This window comes from Hemiscyllium ocellatum, chromosome 11 (assembly GCF_020745735.1).
Source record: "Hemiscyllium ocellatum isolate sHemOce1 chromosome 11, sHemOce1.pat.X.cur, whole genome shotgun sequence".
NCBI classification, from domain to species: domain Eukaryota; kingdom Metazoa; phylum Chordata; class Chondrichthyes; order Orectolobiformes; family Hemiscylliidae; genus Hemiscyllium; species Hemiscyllium ocellatum.
Window position 1 is genome coordinate 93701439 of NC_083411.1, and position 15070 is coordinate 93716508.

The 15070-nt window shown below is 40.1% G+C and overlaps 1 long non-coding RNA gene across 1 annotated transcript in view; it reads left to right on the plus strand.

The window, feature by feature from the left end:
• The window catches only part of LOC132820258 (uncharacterized), a 52225-nt gene that overhangs the window by 16380 nt on the left and 20775 nt on the right, over positions 1-15070 (plus strand). Inside the window, exon 2 of the long non-coding RNA XR_009645186.1 lies at positions 10263-10428. This is a non-coding gene — a long non-coding RNA (uncharacterized LOC132820258). The remainder of the gene's footprint in view (positions 1-10262; positions 10429-15070) is intronic.

Sequence of the window (15070 nt, forward strand, 5' to 3'; positions counted from 1 at the left end):
CTTTTCTGAAACCTTTCAAGTTTCACAACATCATTCGATAGGAACGAGACCAAAATTGCACGCAATATTCCAAAACTGGCCTAACCAATATCCTGTACAGCCACAACATGACCTCCCAACTTGTATACTCAATGCTCTGCTCTGACCAATAAAGGAAAGTGTACCAAACGCCACCTTCACTATCCTATCTACCTGTGACTCCACTTTCAGGGAGCTATGAACCTGCACTCCAAGGTCTTTGTTTAGCAACACACCCTAGGACCTTATCATTAAATGTCTAAGTCCTGCTCTGATTTGCTTTCCCAAAATGCAGCACCTCGCATTTTATCGAAATTAAACTCCACTTATGTTGCATAATTTTCTTTCCCCTCACTTTTTAATTTAACTTGTTCAGGCATAGTCATACATAGCTCTGGAGCAAGCAGGACTGGAATCCATGCCTCCTGATCCAAGGTCAAGATACTACTACTACTGCCACAAGAGAGCCTCTTGTTCATGCGTAGTAGTAGCATGAAATACCCTGCTTCACCTGTTGCTCCAACATTTGGAATAAAGTTTTGAATGTAACCTTTTTATTTCTAACGTACCCCTATTTTTATTGCGTACCCCTGGAACAGGTGAGACTTGAATGCAGGTCCCTCAGTTCAGGAGTACGGATACTACCAATGCTCCACCAGCCTCCCTGTAACTTATGTTTTACATCTGCTTAGAAGACAGGTCACTGGAATGGTGGAGAATTGAGGTCCTTAAGTGTCCATCAATCTCTCTTTGATTTAAAGATCTTACTTGTTGGTAAATCGAGGAAGTCTCAAATGTGCATTCTTGCCAAGCACTAATTGGTCAGGTGATGAGAAGGGGGCAAATATCCCAATTATTTTCTCATTTTACCTCTCGCCACCCTCGGGTGGGGGGTGGGAAGGGGAAATACTTTTAACCCTTTAGAACCAATGTCAGAATGAAAAACGAAAATAAAGAGCTGAATTCTTTATTGGCTAAATCCAAGTTGCATTGAGATTTTTGGAAGACCTATTGATGCAAGGACTAGTGAACTCTTTCCCATTCTTTACAAATTTGCCTCATTACCTACCCTAGAGTCCACCCCTCCAATTCAGATTATATGTAATGTTCATTTAAAAAAAACCATCGTTCACCGGATATGCTAGAACTCCCAAGCATCCTTTGCATCTGTGCCACCTTTTAAAAGCCCTTGGTGCAGTTGCATTGTCAGCCCAGAGCCGACCCACGGTTTCTGACATTTCCCTTTGATGTGGCAGAGGAGCAAAATGGTACTCTGCATTGCAGGCAGGATATGGGAGGTACTGCTGGAGTAGATGATTGAGAGGTGAGACTTCATCTTAAATCCTATCCCCACTGAGGACCAGCAGTGAAGGCCTGGTCAGAGGTTGCCACTGTGATTAAAGCTGTCAGCCATCTAGAGGGATACATGATGCTGTCGGCAGATTAAGTGGCAGTAATAACAGAGGCTGCTATAACTTGGCTGTGCCAGGACCCCATGAGTGAAAGCTGTTCCTCTTGACTTTTCCAAAGCCCACTCATAACCATAACAAATTTCATCCCTTTGGGTTTGTATGAAGTGCAAAGCAAGACAGAAATAACATCAGTCTGGTACCTTTGGTTGAGGGGGGAAAGCATTCAAACGCAAGACAACGCAAAGCAAAGCAGTGATGCTGTGAGCATCAAGGTAGGCTCAGTGAGTCCATACTGTTACAGCAAGTAAACAGCTCAGATGTGGCCCAGTCACTGAGCACAATGTCCTTGCAGTAACATTACACTGATGTTGCCATTATAGCCTGCAGTGCAGAAGCATTCTGTAAGAGGAGCAGGTTCATGCATTAGTGTTATTAAAGACTGGTGTATATCAGATTCCAATGTCCATGGAGGTGATGTGTTTGTGTCTGATATCCATGAAGCATTTTTAGCAGCAAGCTGAACCCACCCAGGACACGTTCTAGTTTCATGGTGAGTTTTCTCAATATTTAACTTGTTTGGTGCTTATAAAAGATAGGAAGCTGAATATGAATGAAGTGAGTTCAGCCATCAGTAAAGTGCTTAACAAGTAATCATTCCCCTGACTGGCAACTCACCAAAGCCTAGAGAGAAACTCGCTTTAGTCATAGTCATAGTCATAGAGATGTACAGCATGAAAACAGACCCTTTGGTCCAACCAGATATCCCGACCCAATCTAGTCCCACCTGCCAGCACCCGGCCCATATCCCTCCAAACTCTTCCTATTCATATACACATCCAAATGCCTCTTAAATGTTGCAATTGTACCAGCTTCCACCACATCCTCTGGCAACTCATCCCATAGCAATACCACCCTCTGGGTGAAAAAGTTAGGTCTCTTTTATATCTTTCCCCTCTCACCCTAAAACTAATCCCTTTAGTTCTGGACTCCCCGACCCCAGGGAAAAGACTTTGCCTATTTGCCATATCCTGCCCCTCGTGATTTTGTAAACCTCTAGAAGGTCACCCCTCAGCCTCTGCTCCAGGGAAAACAGCCCCAGCCTGTTCAGCCTCTCCCTGTAGCTCAGATCCTCCAACCCTGGCAACATCCTTATTAATCTTTTCTAAACCCTTTCAAGTTTCACAACATCTTTCTGATAGGAAGGAGACCAGAATTGCACGCAATATTCCAACAGTGGCCTAACCAATGTCCTGTACAGCCGCAACGTGACCTCCCAACTCCTATACTCAATACTCTGACCAATAAAGGAAAGCATACCAAATGCCTTCTTCACTAAGCCTTGCTGCTTGTAAAAATTATAAAGCATGAAGTAAGATGCTCTTGGCATCAAGATGGGCTGAGCTGAACCTCTCATCTGATTCTACTCCCCATAACCTGTGTTGCTCACATGGTGTTTGGCTTGAAGAATGAATGATAAGAGTGTGGACTGAAAAAGAGACAAAGTTCAGTTGAGATAAGAGATCTGACCTAAATTAACTGGGCAGAAATGTTGTGAAATCTTCAAATATAATACACCCCTTTGCCTTCTGGCAATGTTTGTTTATCATGTAGATATTCATGGATAGACACACAGTATGATGAGGGCTAGTAATAACAGCATAAGTGAATCAATAAATAAAGGTTATGACCATCCAGTATGAAGAATGAAGCAAAACATGTGGTGATTCGATTGGTGTTCAATTCAGATAAATATGTTAAAGCAGAATTGGATGTACTTGTGACATTTTACTGGCTGTGCATCAACTGCACAAGTTGAGTTGATAGCAATCTATAACTGCATAGAGTTAACTTGGTAAATCCAGTTCCTCGTTTCTAGAAAGCACCGAGGTAGGGAGCAACTATTTAGAGCTCCTGTAATGACCAATTCTGTCTATACCAACATATTGACAGCTTTACATTCTGATTGTTGCATAATTTATAAACTCTAAGCTTGTCAAGGCACCTATCATTGACATTATAATAATACGTCAACCCTGCTTGGATTACTATTGCTATCTTGATGTATTATCATTGAATGCAGATATTGCTGGTCATGGAATCATGACGTGATTTACCATGGTCCTTGGATTAAATAAATATACTTGGATGTCTGTCAGTGCAGAGACTGGGAGAAAGAGAAACTTTGTTGAAATTTAATCAGGTTTCCTGACCTTCATATCAAGTAGGTAGGATAGTGAAGAAGGCATTTGGTATGCTTTCCTTTATTGGCCAGAGTATTGAGTACAGGAGTTGGGAGGTCACGTTGCAGCTGTACAGGACATTGGTTAGGCCACTGTTGGAATATTGCATGCAATTCTGCTCTCCTTCCTATCAGAAAGATGTTGTGAAACTTGAAAGGGTTTAGAAAAGATTAATAAGGATGTTGCCACGGTTGGAGGATCTGAGCTACAAAGAGAGGCTGAACAGGCTGGGACTGTTTTCCCTGGAGCAGAGGCTGAGGGGTGACCTTCTAGAGGTTTACAAAATCATGAGAGGCATGGATAAGATAATTTGCCTAAAGTCTTTTCCCTGGGGTCGGGGAGTCCAGAACTAGAGGGTTTTGGTTTAGGGTGAGAGGTGAAATATATGAGACCTACGGGGCAACTTTTTCAGAGGATGGAATAAGCTGCCAGAGGAAGTGGTGGAGGCTGGTACAATTGCAACATTTTAAAAGGCATTTGGATGGGTATATGAATAGGAAGGGTTTGGAGGGATATGGGCCTGGTGCTGGCAGGTGGGACTAGATTGGGTTGGGATATCTGGTCGGGATGGATGGGTTGGACTGAAGGGTCTGTTTCTATGCTGTACATCTGACTCTATGAATGGCAATTCTTGATGCATCAAGATGTTGTCCTGAATATGGGCTATGTGAAAAGATGTGTGGAATTGAGCTCACACAATGAATTCCTAACTTTGTCCAGGTCATGGGGGAATTAATTCTGACAAGACCACATTCTTTCCACAGAAAGCCATTGGGGATATATTTTGTTATTTCCCTGATCGAGAAATCAGTGGGAGATGTGGACTGAGATGTCATAAGATGGCATTTATATTTTATTCACTGTTGAATCATTCCATAAGATGTGCATATCAAGTGCTCGAATTAAGTTTACCCTACTGCATTTGTATTCTCCTGCAACAAAGCTGAGGACATTAGAACAATCAGATTCATGGACTTTGGAATCGAGTGACTCATCAAAACAGTAATCTTAACCTTGCTCAGCTGATCTTTTTATTCCTGGATGGTGTATATATGAACACTGGGCATGCATATTATCTGATATTACTAATCCCAAATAGTAAACAAAATTGCACAACTCGGTTATGTTCCACTCTGCACCACCCCATCCCTGCAAGATTGTTTACCCAATGTAGTAATCTATCAAAGATATATGCAGAGGGTTTTTGAAATAACTTATTTAATTATAAATTCCTATCAGCAACAACACCAAGCTTTAAGGAGTTGGATTTTGGAATTTCAATGAGATATGAGAATTTGTAGGCCCAGGAATTTCTGGCAGCCAGCTAGTGACACTTTGCCATTCCTTACAATTGGCCCAGGGCAAGGAGGAGGAAAATTTGGAGGTCAGATGGTGATATGCTCAGAAGCAGCGATGAGATCATCAATATAATTAATTAAGGCCAATGATCAGAAGCTGACTGGAATTTTTCAGTTTCCTTTTGGGTCCCCATAGCCTCCTGCTGGCTGTGGGGTTGGGGAGGAGATACGGGTAGTGGTCAATCAATTTGAAACCTCACCTACATCTGCCATAATTACAACTTCAGTTCTAGGCTACGTTTGTACATTGGTCCCTCCTTCACAATGCTGGCTCTGCAGCTGTGGCCATTTTCAGTGTGACTTTTATCTCCAGTGTACTCTACCTTCTGCAGCAAAGCCTATGTTACTCATGATAGACTTGGAAACTACGTGTGAAGTTATTGAAGAATCCAATAAACATTTATTACAACTAGCTATTACATACAAATATTACATCAGTGTCTTGGCTAAGATTTATGTATTAATTATAAATAACGAACATGTCTTTAGTAATGTTTCATGCTGCAAGTGATCAAAGTTAAGATGGGGCTGAAATCTTTATCACCCAGGTTACATATTCGGAACAGTGATGTTGTAAGCATGTCTCTTTTAAAGAACGCTGACTTTAAGACAACGTGATTTCTGTTTTAGGCTTTCAAAAAAAATCAACTGGAAATCAGAAACAAAACTCCACAGTTCTGGCAGTATCTGTGGAGAGAAAGCAGAGTTAACATTTTGGGCCCAGTAATCCATAGCATATTTTTTAACATTTTGTAGAATTTAAGAGCAAAACTACATCATGTCAGACACATATTAAATATGATCCGTGTTGTCATGACGAAATTTATACTATGGTATAATTAGCTAGATTGTTCACGTTTGCAACATGTTTGGTATTACTGAATGAAATGTTCATTTTTTTTGGGATTTTAGCAAAAATGCAGTTAAGTAGCAGTATATTTCAATATATTGGGTTTTATAAATTAACCAGGAGTAACTAGACAGCTGTTGTGAAGAACACTTAGCAGGCGTAAATGCTTTTTATTTTAACAAGTGTTTAAAAAGCTATGAATATATATCTGTATTAAGATTTATTTTACAAACATATTAAATAGCTCCTCCAAAGAAGACCATTATAATCAAATGATAAGACATTGCAGTAACTTTCTGGAAGTTTTTTCAAAAGTAAAGGTCAGTCTCATGTACCTCCTGAAGAGACTGAAACTTGAACTGTGTCTTGTCTAGTTTGCATGGATTTATTCACAACAGAGCTGACCTATTTTCCTCCTATTAACATCTATCTTCCACCTGTCTCTCTCCTCTACTCCATTAGCACCCCGTTTTTTATCTTTTCTCTGTAGGCACCTTGTATCAAGTTCCACTTGTTCCTTCTTAATCAGCCACCATTTTAAAAACTAGCACTTTTCCAGAACCATCAGTTCTAAAGAAGATTCATATTAGATTCAAGATGCTAACTCTCTCTTTTCTCTCAGCAGATGCTGCCAGACCTGTTCAGTTTCCCTCCCACTTCATTTTTAATTTTAAAATACTGAACTAATCTGTTTAGAAGCTGCTATAGAGATGGTGGTCTCCAAGGAAAACCCTTCCACAACAGAAAAGCAAGTTGCAGCTCTATTAGAAGATATTAGTGACTTTGAATTTAATTTATGGAATGGGTGATAGACCTTATCATTCTTGCAAGCCTGCGGTAACTGCTTCTGCACTGCCATATGGGAGGCTTGTCACATGATTCCCACAGTACTGAAACCAACTTCCCTTTTATTTGTAGTTTTGAAATAGCTGAGTTAAAGGGTCAGCATCGTTCCAAACCCCACATGCAGACAATGAACTACCACAAACTCCAGGCCACAAAGGTTCCTGTAGAAAGGAGCCATCGACCCTTACACTCAGCATATAAATATCCTGCTTTGTTTCACAAAGCAATTATTCTGAATGCCAACAACGTTACCAGGGGTTTGCTGAAAGGGGCAGGGAGGGAAATATATCTCTGGTGGGATCTGATTTTAGGCGGCAGAAATGGCAGAGTGTGAAGCATTGTATATCCAGAGATTTGGGGTGGGGGGGGAGGTTTGTGGTTGGAGGGGTGGGTTTCAAAGGTGGAGGTGGGGAAGTAGAGGAAATGTGCTGGAGGCCATTGTTCATCATGTGGTAGGGGAAATTTGTGGTCCTTGAAATAGGAGGACATCTGGCATGTCCTGGAGTAGAATTGCTCCTCCTGGGGCAAATGCTGTAGGGGCGGAGGAATTAGAAGTAGGGCATCGTGTTTTTACAGCGGGAGGGGTGGGAGGAGGTCTGGCAACATCAGAAAAGAGAGTTAGCATCTTAAATCCAATATGAATCTTCTTTAGAACTGATGGTTCTGGAAAAGTGCTAGTTTTTAAAATGGTGGCTGATTAAGAAGGAGCAAATGGAACTTGATAAAAGGTGCCTACAGAGAAAAGATAAAAAACGGGGTGCTAATGGAGTAGAGGAGAGAGACAGGTGGAAGATAGATGTTAATAGGAGGAAAAAGGTCAGCTCTGTTGTGAATAAATCCATGCAAACTAGACAAGACACCGTTCAGGTAGCTGTGGGAATGTGGGTTTAAAATACATATCAGTGTTGAGTCGGTAGCCAGAGATGGAGATGGAAAGGTCCAGGAAGGGGAGGGAGGTATTTGAGATGGTCCAGGTGAACATAAGGTCAAGGTCACGCGGGTATGCATGGTTACAAAGACTAAAGGATGCATTTCTAGTGCTGTGCATAGAATGTGTATACTTCCAATTCAATCAGTTGATTTGGCTCCAGATTTGGTTGCATTAAAGACTTTTCAGTGAGGGCAAATTAAATATGTCTAGCCACAGCCTCTGTCAAAACAATAGTAAACAAGGCAACTTTGAATCAGTCAAACCTAGCAATAATTTTTTCTCTCTAAAATGGCGTCATGGGTTGACAAGTTGTGCTTCCAAGATTATGATTGCATTGCTGGTTTTCAGGTCCCTGTTGTGATCTGCAGGCTGGATCCTATCCCTACTGTAGTTGACTGCTCAGGTGTTGGTTCCAAATAGCAGCCCCTTACAGTGTGATTTATATAGGCAGCATCATCTTTGTTCCTGGCAGCATCCATTTCATTGTTTTGCAGTGACACGGCACTGGAAGACTGGGTTTGTGTACACAAGGTCACTGCGTCACCTAACAATGGCATTAATTTTTAAAAAAAGGTTTGGCAGAACAATGATCAGAAGTCACATTTCAGAAACTCTGCCTTGGAAAGTATTCTTAGGTATTTTTAAAAGAAACTGCTTAAAACGGCTGGTTAGTCACCAACCCACCCCCACAATGGAATTTCACGCAACTTTGGACTTTTTGGATTCCATTTTTTTTCTTGTTGTTAAAGCAAGAATATTGAGAACATGGTGTCCTTTTTTTTTCTTGAATAATTTAAGTTCAATCAGTAATTACTTAATTCTCAATTCCGATGCTATATTTCCTTTATTTTAAGTGTGCTTGAAATGTGAGATTGGTGGGGGAAGGAATGGCATTGTGTCAAAGCATGTGTGAAATAAACCCTATATCTGGTTTAACTTTACCACAGGGGTTTTTATTCTTAAAAGTCACAACACACAAACCAAGACCTGGGGAAATTACCCACACACTAAACTGTTTTTTTAAGAAAGAGAGGAAATATTAATAGTGATCTACTGTTGGATGGGTGGTGAGATTATGGAGAGAGACTTGTTTTAAATCTGTCCATGACACAAGATGATCATGTTTAAGAATTCAGCTCAACCATTTTTTCACAACATGCAAAAAAAAACTATCCTTTTTTGCAAGGATATTTTGGAGTCATGGAGCTTTCACAGCATGGAAAAATGCCTTTTTCCCCATTGAGTCCACACTGTCATCAAACATCAATTCTAATGCAACTTTCCAACTTTTGGTCCATATCCTTGTATACTATGATGTTTGAAGTGCTCATCTAAATATTTCTTGAGGGTTCACAACATTACCACCCTCTCCTACTTTGCATTCCAGATACTCATAACCAGTTGTTTGAAAAACAGTTTGTTTAGATCCCCTCTAAACCTCCTGTCCCTCACCTTAAACTCTATTGCCTGGTTATTGACCTTTCTAGTAAGGGGCGAAGTTTCTTCCCATGTGCCCTTCTGTACCTTTAGTGGTGCCCTCAGCCTCTGCCATAAGAACACCAATCCCAGCCTATCTAGTCTGTCTTCATTGCTGAATTGCTCCAATTAGGCAATATCCTGCTGAATCTCCTCTGCATTCATTCCAGTACAAGCACATCCTTCCTTCTTTATAGAGTGACCACCAGAACTGCATGCAGTTCTTCAACTGTGGCCTAACATTATGAACAATATCCCTTTGCTCTTGTTTTCAATGCCTTGATTAAAAATGTACGTTTCTTATATGGCTCTGTGTAACCATCTTTTTAACTATCTGTTCCTCTACTTTCAAAGATCTACGGGGATGTACATGTGGTCCCTCTGATCCTGGGATCAATGTAAACTTGCCTTGTATTTTGGAAGGAGTAACATCACCTCCTCCAGCTTTTCAGAATTAACTTCTATTTGTTCAGCCCATCCGACCAGCCTGTCTAACCTATCCTGTGTTCTAAAACTTTCCTCCTCCCTATTTACCACACCAACAGTTTTCATGTCGTCTGCAAGCTTATTGATCTTACTGAATTTGTCATTTACATATTGAAAAAGTGTTCTTTTTACAGAATCGTGAAAGTATTTGTTTCAACCAACGGTGTACCTGTACTGTTATAACTTGTTCCGTATGAAGGGCTTATGCCCGAAACATCGCTTCTCCTTCTCCTTGGATGCTGCCTGACCTACTGCGCTTTTCCAGCAACACATTTTTCAGCTATATGAACATGTCTCTTATTCCAAGAAATAATCTGAATCCAATCTTTCAAAGTACTTAATTTACCTGGAGGAAGTGAACATGAGAAAATATTGGGTTCTGGTACTGCTTTGCAATGCTTTGTTTCAGTCACTTTTTCACTCCATGAATATAGCACTGAATTGTCCTGCACTATTTGCAATTTAAGATTTGCAATTTGAATTTTGTTTTTGCAACCCAAAATACAATGTATCTGTTTCAGTTGACAGAATTATTGAAAATATATCTGGCTGTTATAGATTGTATTTACACTAAACACCCAGATTCTCTCAATTTACTGAATCTTCACTCTGATCTGTAACTATCCCTGTTTATCATACTCGCAGGGCCAGTTGCCATCCTTTCAGAGGGATCAGCATTGGATGAGGGAGGCATCAGGACTTATGTCCGAAAATTAGGCAGACGTCCCAACCAAAGACAAGTACCAATGAAGAAATATAGGAGGCTGAGACCCCGGCTCTCTCACAAAGGACCCATGCCTTTCTGAATCAGGTAAAGAAAGAGATAGTATGAACACACCCTCTTTTTACATGAGCTTTCGTGTATTGATAAGTGAGAATTGTCAATTGCTCATATTGCTGCAAGTCCTCTATTTTATAGATGCCCTATGTAAGGATCTTGAGCAATAGCTGAATTGCAAATATAATTACCTGTGTTGCAATATGGATGATCTGTGAGTGTTTGCATAGTGCCCTCACTTAATGTCTAGGCAGAACAGGAGTATGTTCTGAAATGCAGTTTAAAAAATGTGGTCATTAATGCTTTGCAGTCACACACAGTGAACTAAAACAATACAAATGCCCTACACACTGAATGGAACACGTTGGCTGTCTCCCAAACATCATTCCTGTTACAATGAGAAAATCCCACAGTAACTATTCTTTAATAGCACAAAATGGACAATGAAAATGTCAGGGAGTAAAAAATGAGGTCTGCAGATGCTGGAGATCACAGCTGCAAATGTGTTGCTGGTCAAAGCACAGCAGGCCAGGCAGCATCTCAGGAATAGAGAATTCGACGTTTTGAGCATAAGCCCTTCATCAGAAGGGCTTCTGCTCGAAACGTCGAATTCTCTATTCCTGAGATGCTGCCTGGCCTGCTGTGCTTTGACCAGCAACACATTTGCAGCAATGAAAATGTCAGGAGCTACTCTCCTGTCAAGTACTCTACCCAGCACAGAATGATTAAGAAAGGCCTCGGAAGAAAAGAAATCAAATTGCCCAAAACCAATTCTCTTCCAACTAAGAATATAACTTTGAAATGATGGGAACAATGTCTAAAATCATTGTAATTAATTTTTCAGTGAGAGGTGTGAGAGTAGCAATGCCCTTGACTGGGTTAATCTGATCTCCAAAGTTTTTTTTTCTCTTCCCACCAGCCAGGAATTAACATGTCCTGCCATTCATTAATGGTACGGCCAATTTAACCCACATTTGTCCTGCATTCCTTACACTGATTCTTGAAAGACTGCCATTCAAAATCTATTGCCATAACTCATGATCTTTGTTTTCTTGGGAGAGAAAACGATTCAGCAGAATTTTTCTTGTAAAGTGTTTCCTTTTTGTTAACTGAAGCCCTTGCAGCATGCCCACATATATAATACTGTGGGCACTGAGTTGTAACCGAGTTCTTGTCTGACCTCAACTGTTTTGTTTTGAGCACCATACCTCAAGCAAAAATGTGTTTAGTTTTGGGAAGTTGGAGAGTAAATTCAGTTGAATTATACCTAGATGTGGAGAGAGGGAAAGAAGATTCCTTTGAAATTTAGAGATTCGTTGGGCCCTAATTCAAGTGTTTAACAATATGAAAGGATTCAAATGAGTAGCTGTAGAGAAATGACCTTACCCAGTAGGGGAATCCAGAAGGTGACCATCACAGTGCAGTCATTTGAGGAGTAAATTTGGCATGCACAATATTGTGTTTCTCTACACTCGAGAATTTTCTTCTCCAAAAAGCAGTGAGTGGCAGGACCTGCTAATTCTGGACTGGTGGGAATGAACAAAATGCCAACTTTGGAGATCTAATTAACCCAATCCAAGGCAGAGCTTACTCTCTCCCTTCTCGTTCAGTTCTGGTCACCACATTACAGAAAGGATGTTGAGGCTTTGGAGAGGGTTCAGAAGAGGTTTACTAGGATGTGCCTGGATTAGAGGGTATGAGCTATAAGGAGAGGCCAGACAAGCTAGGATTGTTTTCTCTGGAGTGGGGGAAGGCTTAAGGGAGACTTGATAGAAGTCTGTAAAAATTGGTATGCATAGATAGGATTGACCGTCAATCATCTTCCCCTAGTTGAAAAGTCTAATACTAGGGAGCATGCATTTTAAGTTGAGGAGAGAAGGTTCTACAGACATGTGAGGTGCAAGTTTTTTTTGACACCAGAGTGTTAGGAGTCTGGAATGTGCTGTCAGGGATGGTGGTGGAGACAGATACGATAGGAGCATTTAAGGGACTTTTAGATAAGCATGTGGATATGGAGCAAGGGCAGGTAGAATGAATTAGTTTAATTTGGTCCCCTGTTCGGCACAACATCATGGGCCAAAGGGCCCGTACCTGTGCTGTGCTGTGCTGTTCTATGGTAGATTTAAGTGAAATCTTCATCAAATTTAAAAACCTGTTAATGTCCTAAAGGGATTGAAGGAGATTATGAAAAGGCAGCTACGATACAGATTGGCCTTGATCTGATTGGCAAAATCAACCCAATGAGCTGAAGTAACCTGTTCCTTTTCTTATGTCAGGTCTATTTCAACCTGAGTACAACTGGCTTTTATGAATCTCTAATCTTTTTTCCTTTTTGTTTTTGCTGTAATCATTGACTTCTACTGTGAAATGGTCATATTTTGTGCTGGTAATTCATCTACTGAAACAGTAGTCATTCTTCTTGTGTGACTGTGGGACATGGATGAGTTGATAGACTATTCAGTATGCTTCCACATGATATGTACCCACTCAAGCTTTGCCATAACCATCAGTAGTTAGGAAGTAAGGACCTTAATGGATCATTGTCCATCTTGAATCCAGAAACTCTAGAGGCTGTCCTCCATTAGCTCAGCAGACCAAGGATCAAATCCTTTATGGCTATAGCTATGTGAGATTCCGTGTCATCAGGGTAGGCAATCTAACATGTTGGTATGCAAGAATATGACTCATTCATGCAGCTTACTTTTTTTTTGTTCAAAAGACTAGAGGAAAGTTCTGATGTTTCTTAAGTAGGTTTTTAAATGTTAATTCCGATTCATTTTCTTATGCAAGACTGAATTTGGTAGTAATATTATCTATTAATGTAATGTATTACAGTCGTTATCATTGTTATTAATGTGAGCAGACTGTCCAGCAGAGGTAGTCAGTACCTTTTAAGACATCCGTTAAAAAGCAAAATTAAGTCCTTTGGCATTCTCGATGTGGAACAAGTCCCTAAACTGGTCATCGCAAACTCTCCTACATTTTTTTCACTTATGCTGTGTGTTGACTGATAATGAGCTTGAAGACCTTCTAATCCAAAGAAGATGGACATGATGAATTGCTGATTCTGTGGTGGTAGCCAGATTTATCGCTCCCTAATCCCCACGTCAGTGTGTTTAAAATTAGTCTGGAAACATGGGGATCTCTTTTTTTTTGGAAATGTAATTCAAACTTAATTTTTGAATATTAAAAATTTAAAACCATGTCAAATAATTCAACTTCCCTTCATGCTCAGTGACTTCGAAGAATGAAAAGTCAGAGTAATACTACTATTTGCATGAAAAATAAATGTAATATATAATAACTCATGACCCCATCCAAACATTCTTTTATAACTGCACATCAAATTACTTTTGCAATTACTTTCTGTCTATTTTGCTTTCACAAATGATATAGCGTGAGGAGCCTTCATAACAAGCTACTAACTCTTAGTCAGGAATGAATGAACTCATCACTCAAATTCTCTTACTCAACTAAACAGAACTTTTTCTAGCTGTTCACTAGTCTGCTGGATACAGTAATGAGTTCAAGGCGGAAACAAAAGTGGCAATTCCAAAACTGTAAGAGTTTACAGCGCTTTCTATCTGAAGTATCCTGGAGCATTAATAAATTCAAATGAATAACATGAGAGGATTAAACATTACAGCACCAATTTAACTCTCTTTTGTTTTTGTGCATAAAATTGCTTTAATATCCAGTGGTCTGACTGAAGTATATCTTCTTTGTTATTGTATTTGCAACTTTAAATGAATAAAAACAGTAAAATAATATTTTCAAATTAGATGAGGAAACTCCCCTTTCTTCCATTGGTCATTTCACCATGGAACTGCCTGTTGAATGTTTCCACAATTCGTATTTACTACCTTCTTGCTGTTTTAATGTGTGATTTTTTTTTTTGGAACCATGCAAGCCAGTAATTATGAATAGTGTGTAGGTTTCAGGAAATAGTTCCAAAGGTTTGCTGCATTTGACTGTACCAAAATATTAGTTACATTAGCTGCAAAGGAGAGTCATCAGATTCGTCATCATTAACTCTGTTTCTCTTTCCACCAATGTTGTCAGATGTGCTGAGTTTTTTTTTAGCACTTCTTGTTTAAAGTCAATTTTTAGTAGGTTGGATACAGGTAGGAGAGAAGTTTGCTAACATTGGGCTTCTAGTCTAGTAAGCACTTGGATTCAGGGAAAGGAAGCTCCCACCCAAATAGGTATTGCTGCAGTTCCATGCATTCATTTGGACTCCGGAGATCTGAAGAGCCAAATGGTATGGCTAAGTGTTGAGGTTAGAGTTTAGGAAAATCTAAAGAAACTGTAGGGTCTCGGGAGAAACCGTATGCCATTACTAGTTCAGTGCAACTGATAGTGACAGTGAAGGAAGTACACAAGCAGCATTTACTTTGTGCAGCTGAGCCAGATTGGACCTTGAGGAAATGCAGGTGCCATCAATGAAAGGCTGAAATTGTGCCTGAGTAGATGCTGGAGTGTATTTTCCAAAATCCAGGGGAGTGCAGTTCTCTTTGAAGAGTGAACTTCAGAATGTGAGCTGTCATTGAAGGGCTCCATGATGGAGCTGCTTTTGAGGGCGTTCCAAAGTTAGGTCTTTGAAAGAGAAGAAATTGCAATCCCTTGTAAGATTTGATGACCCATAGTATCACTAACATTTGGGATATTGCTGAAG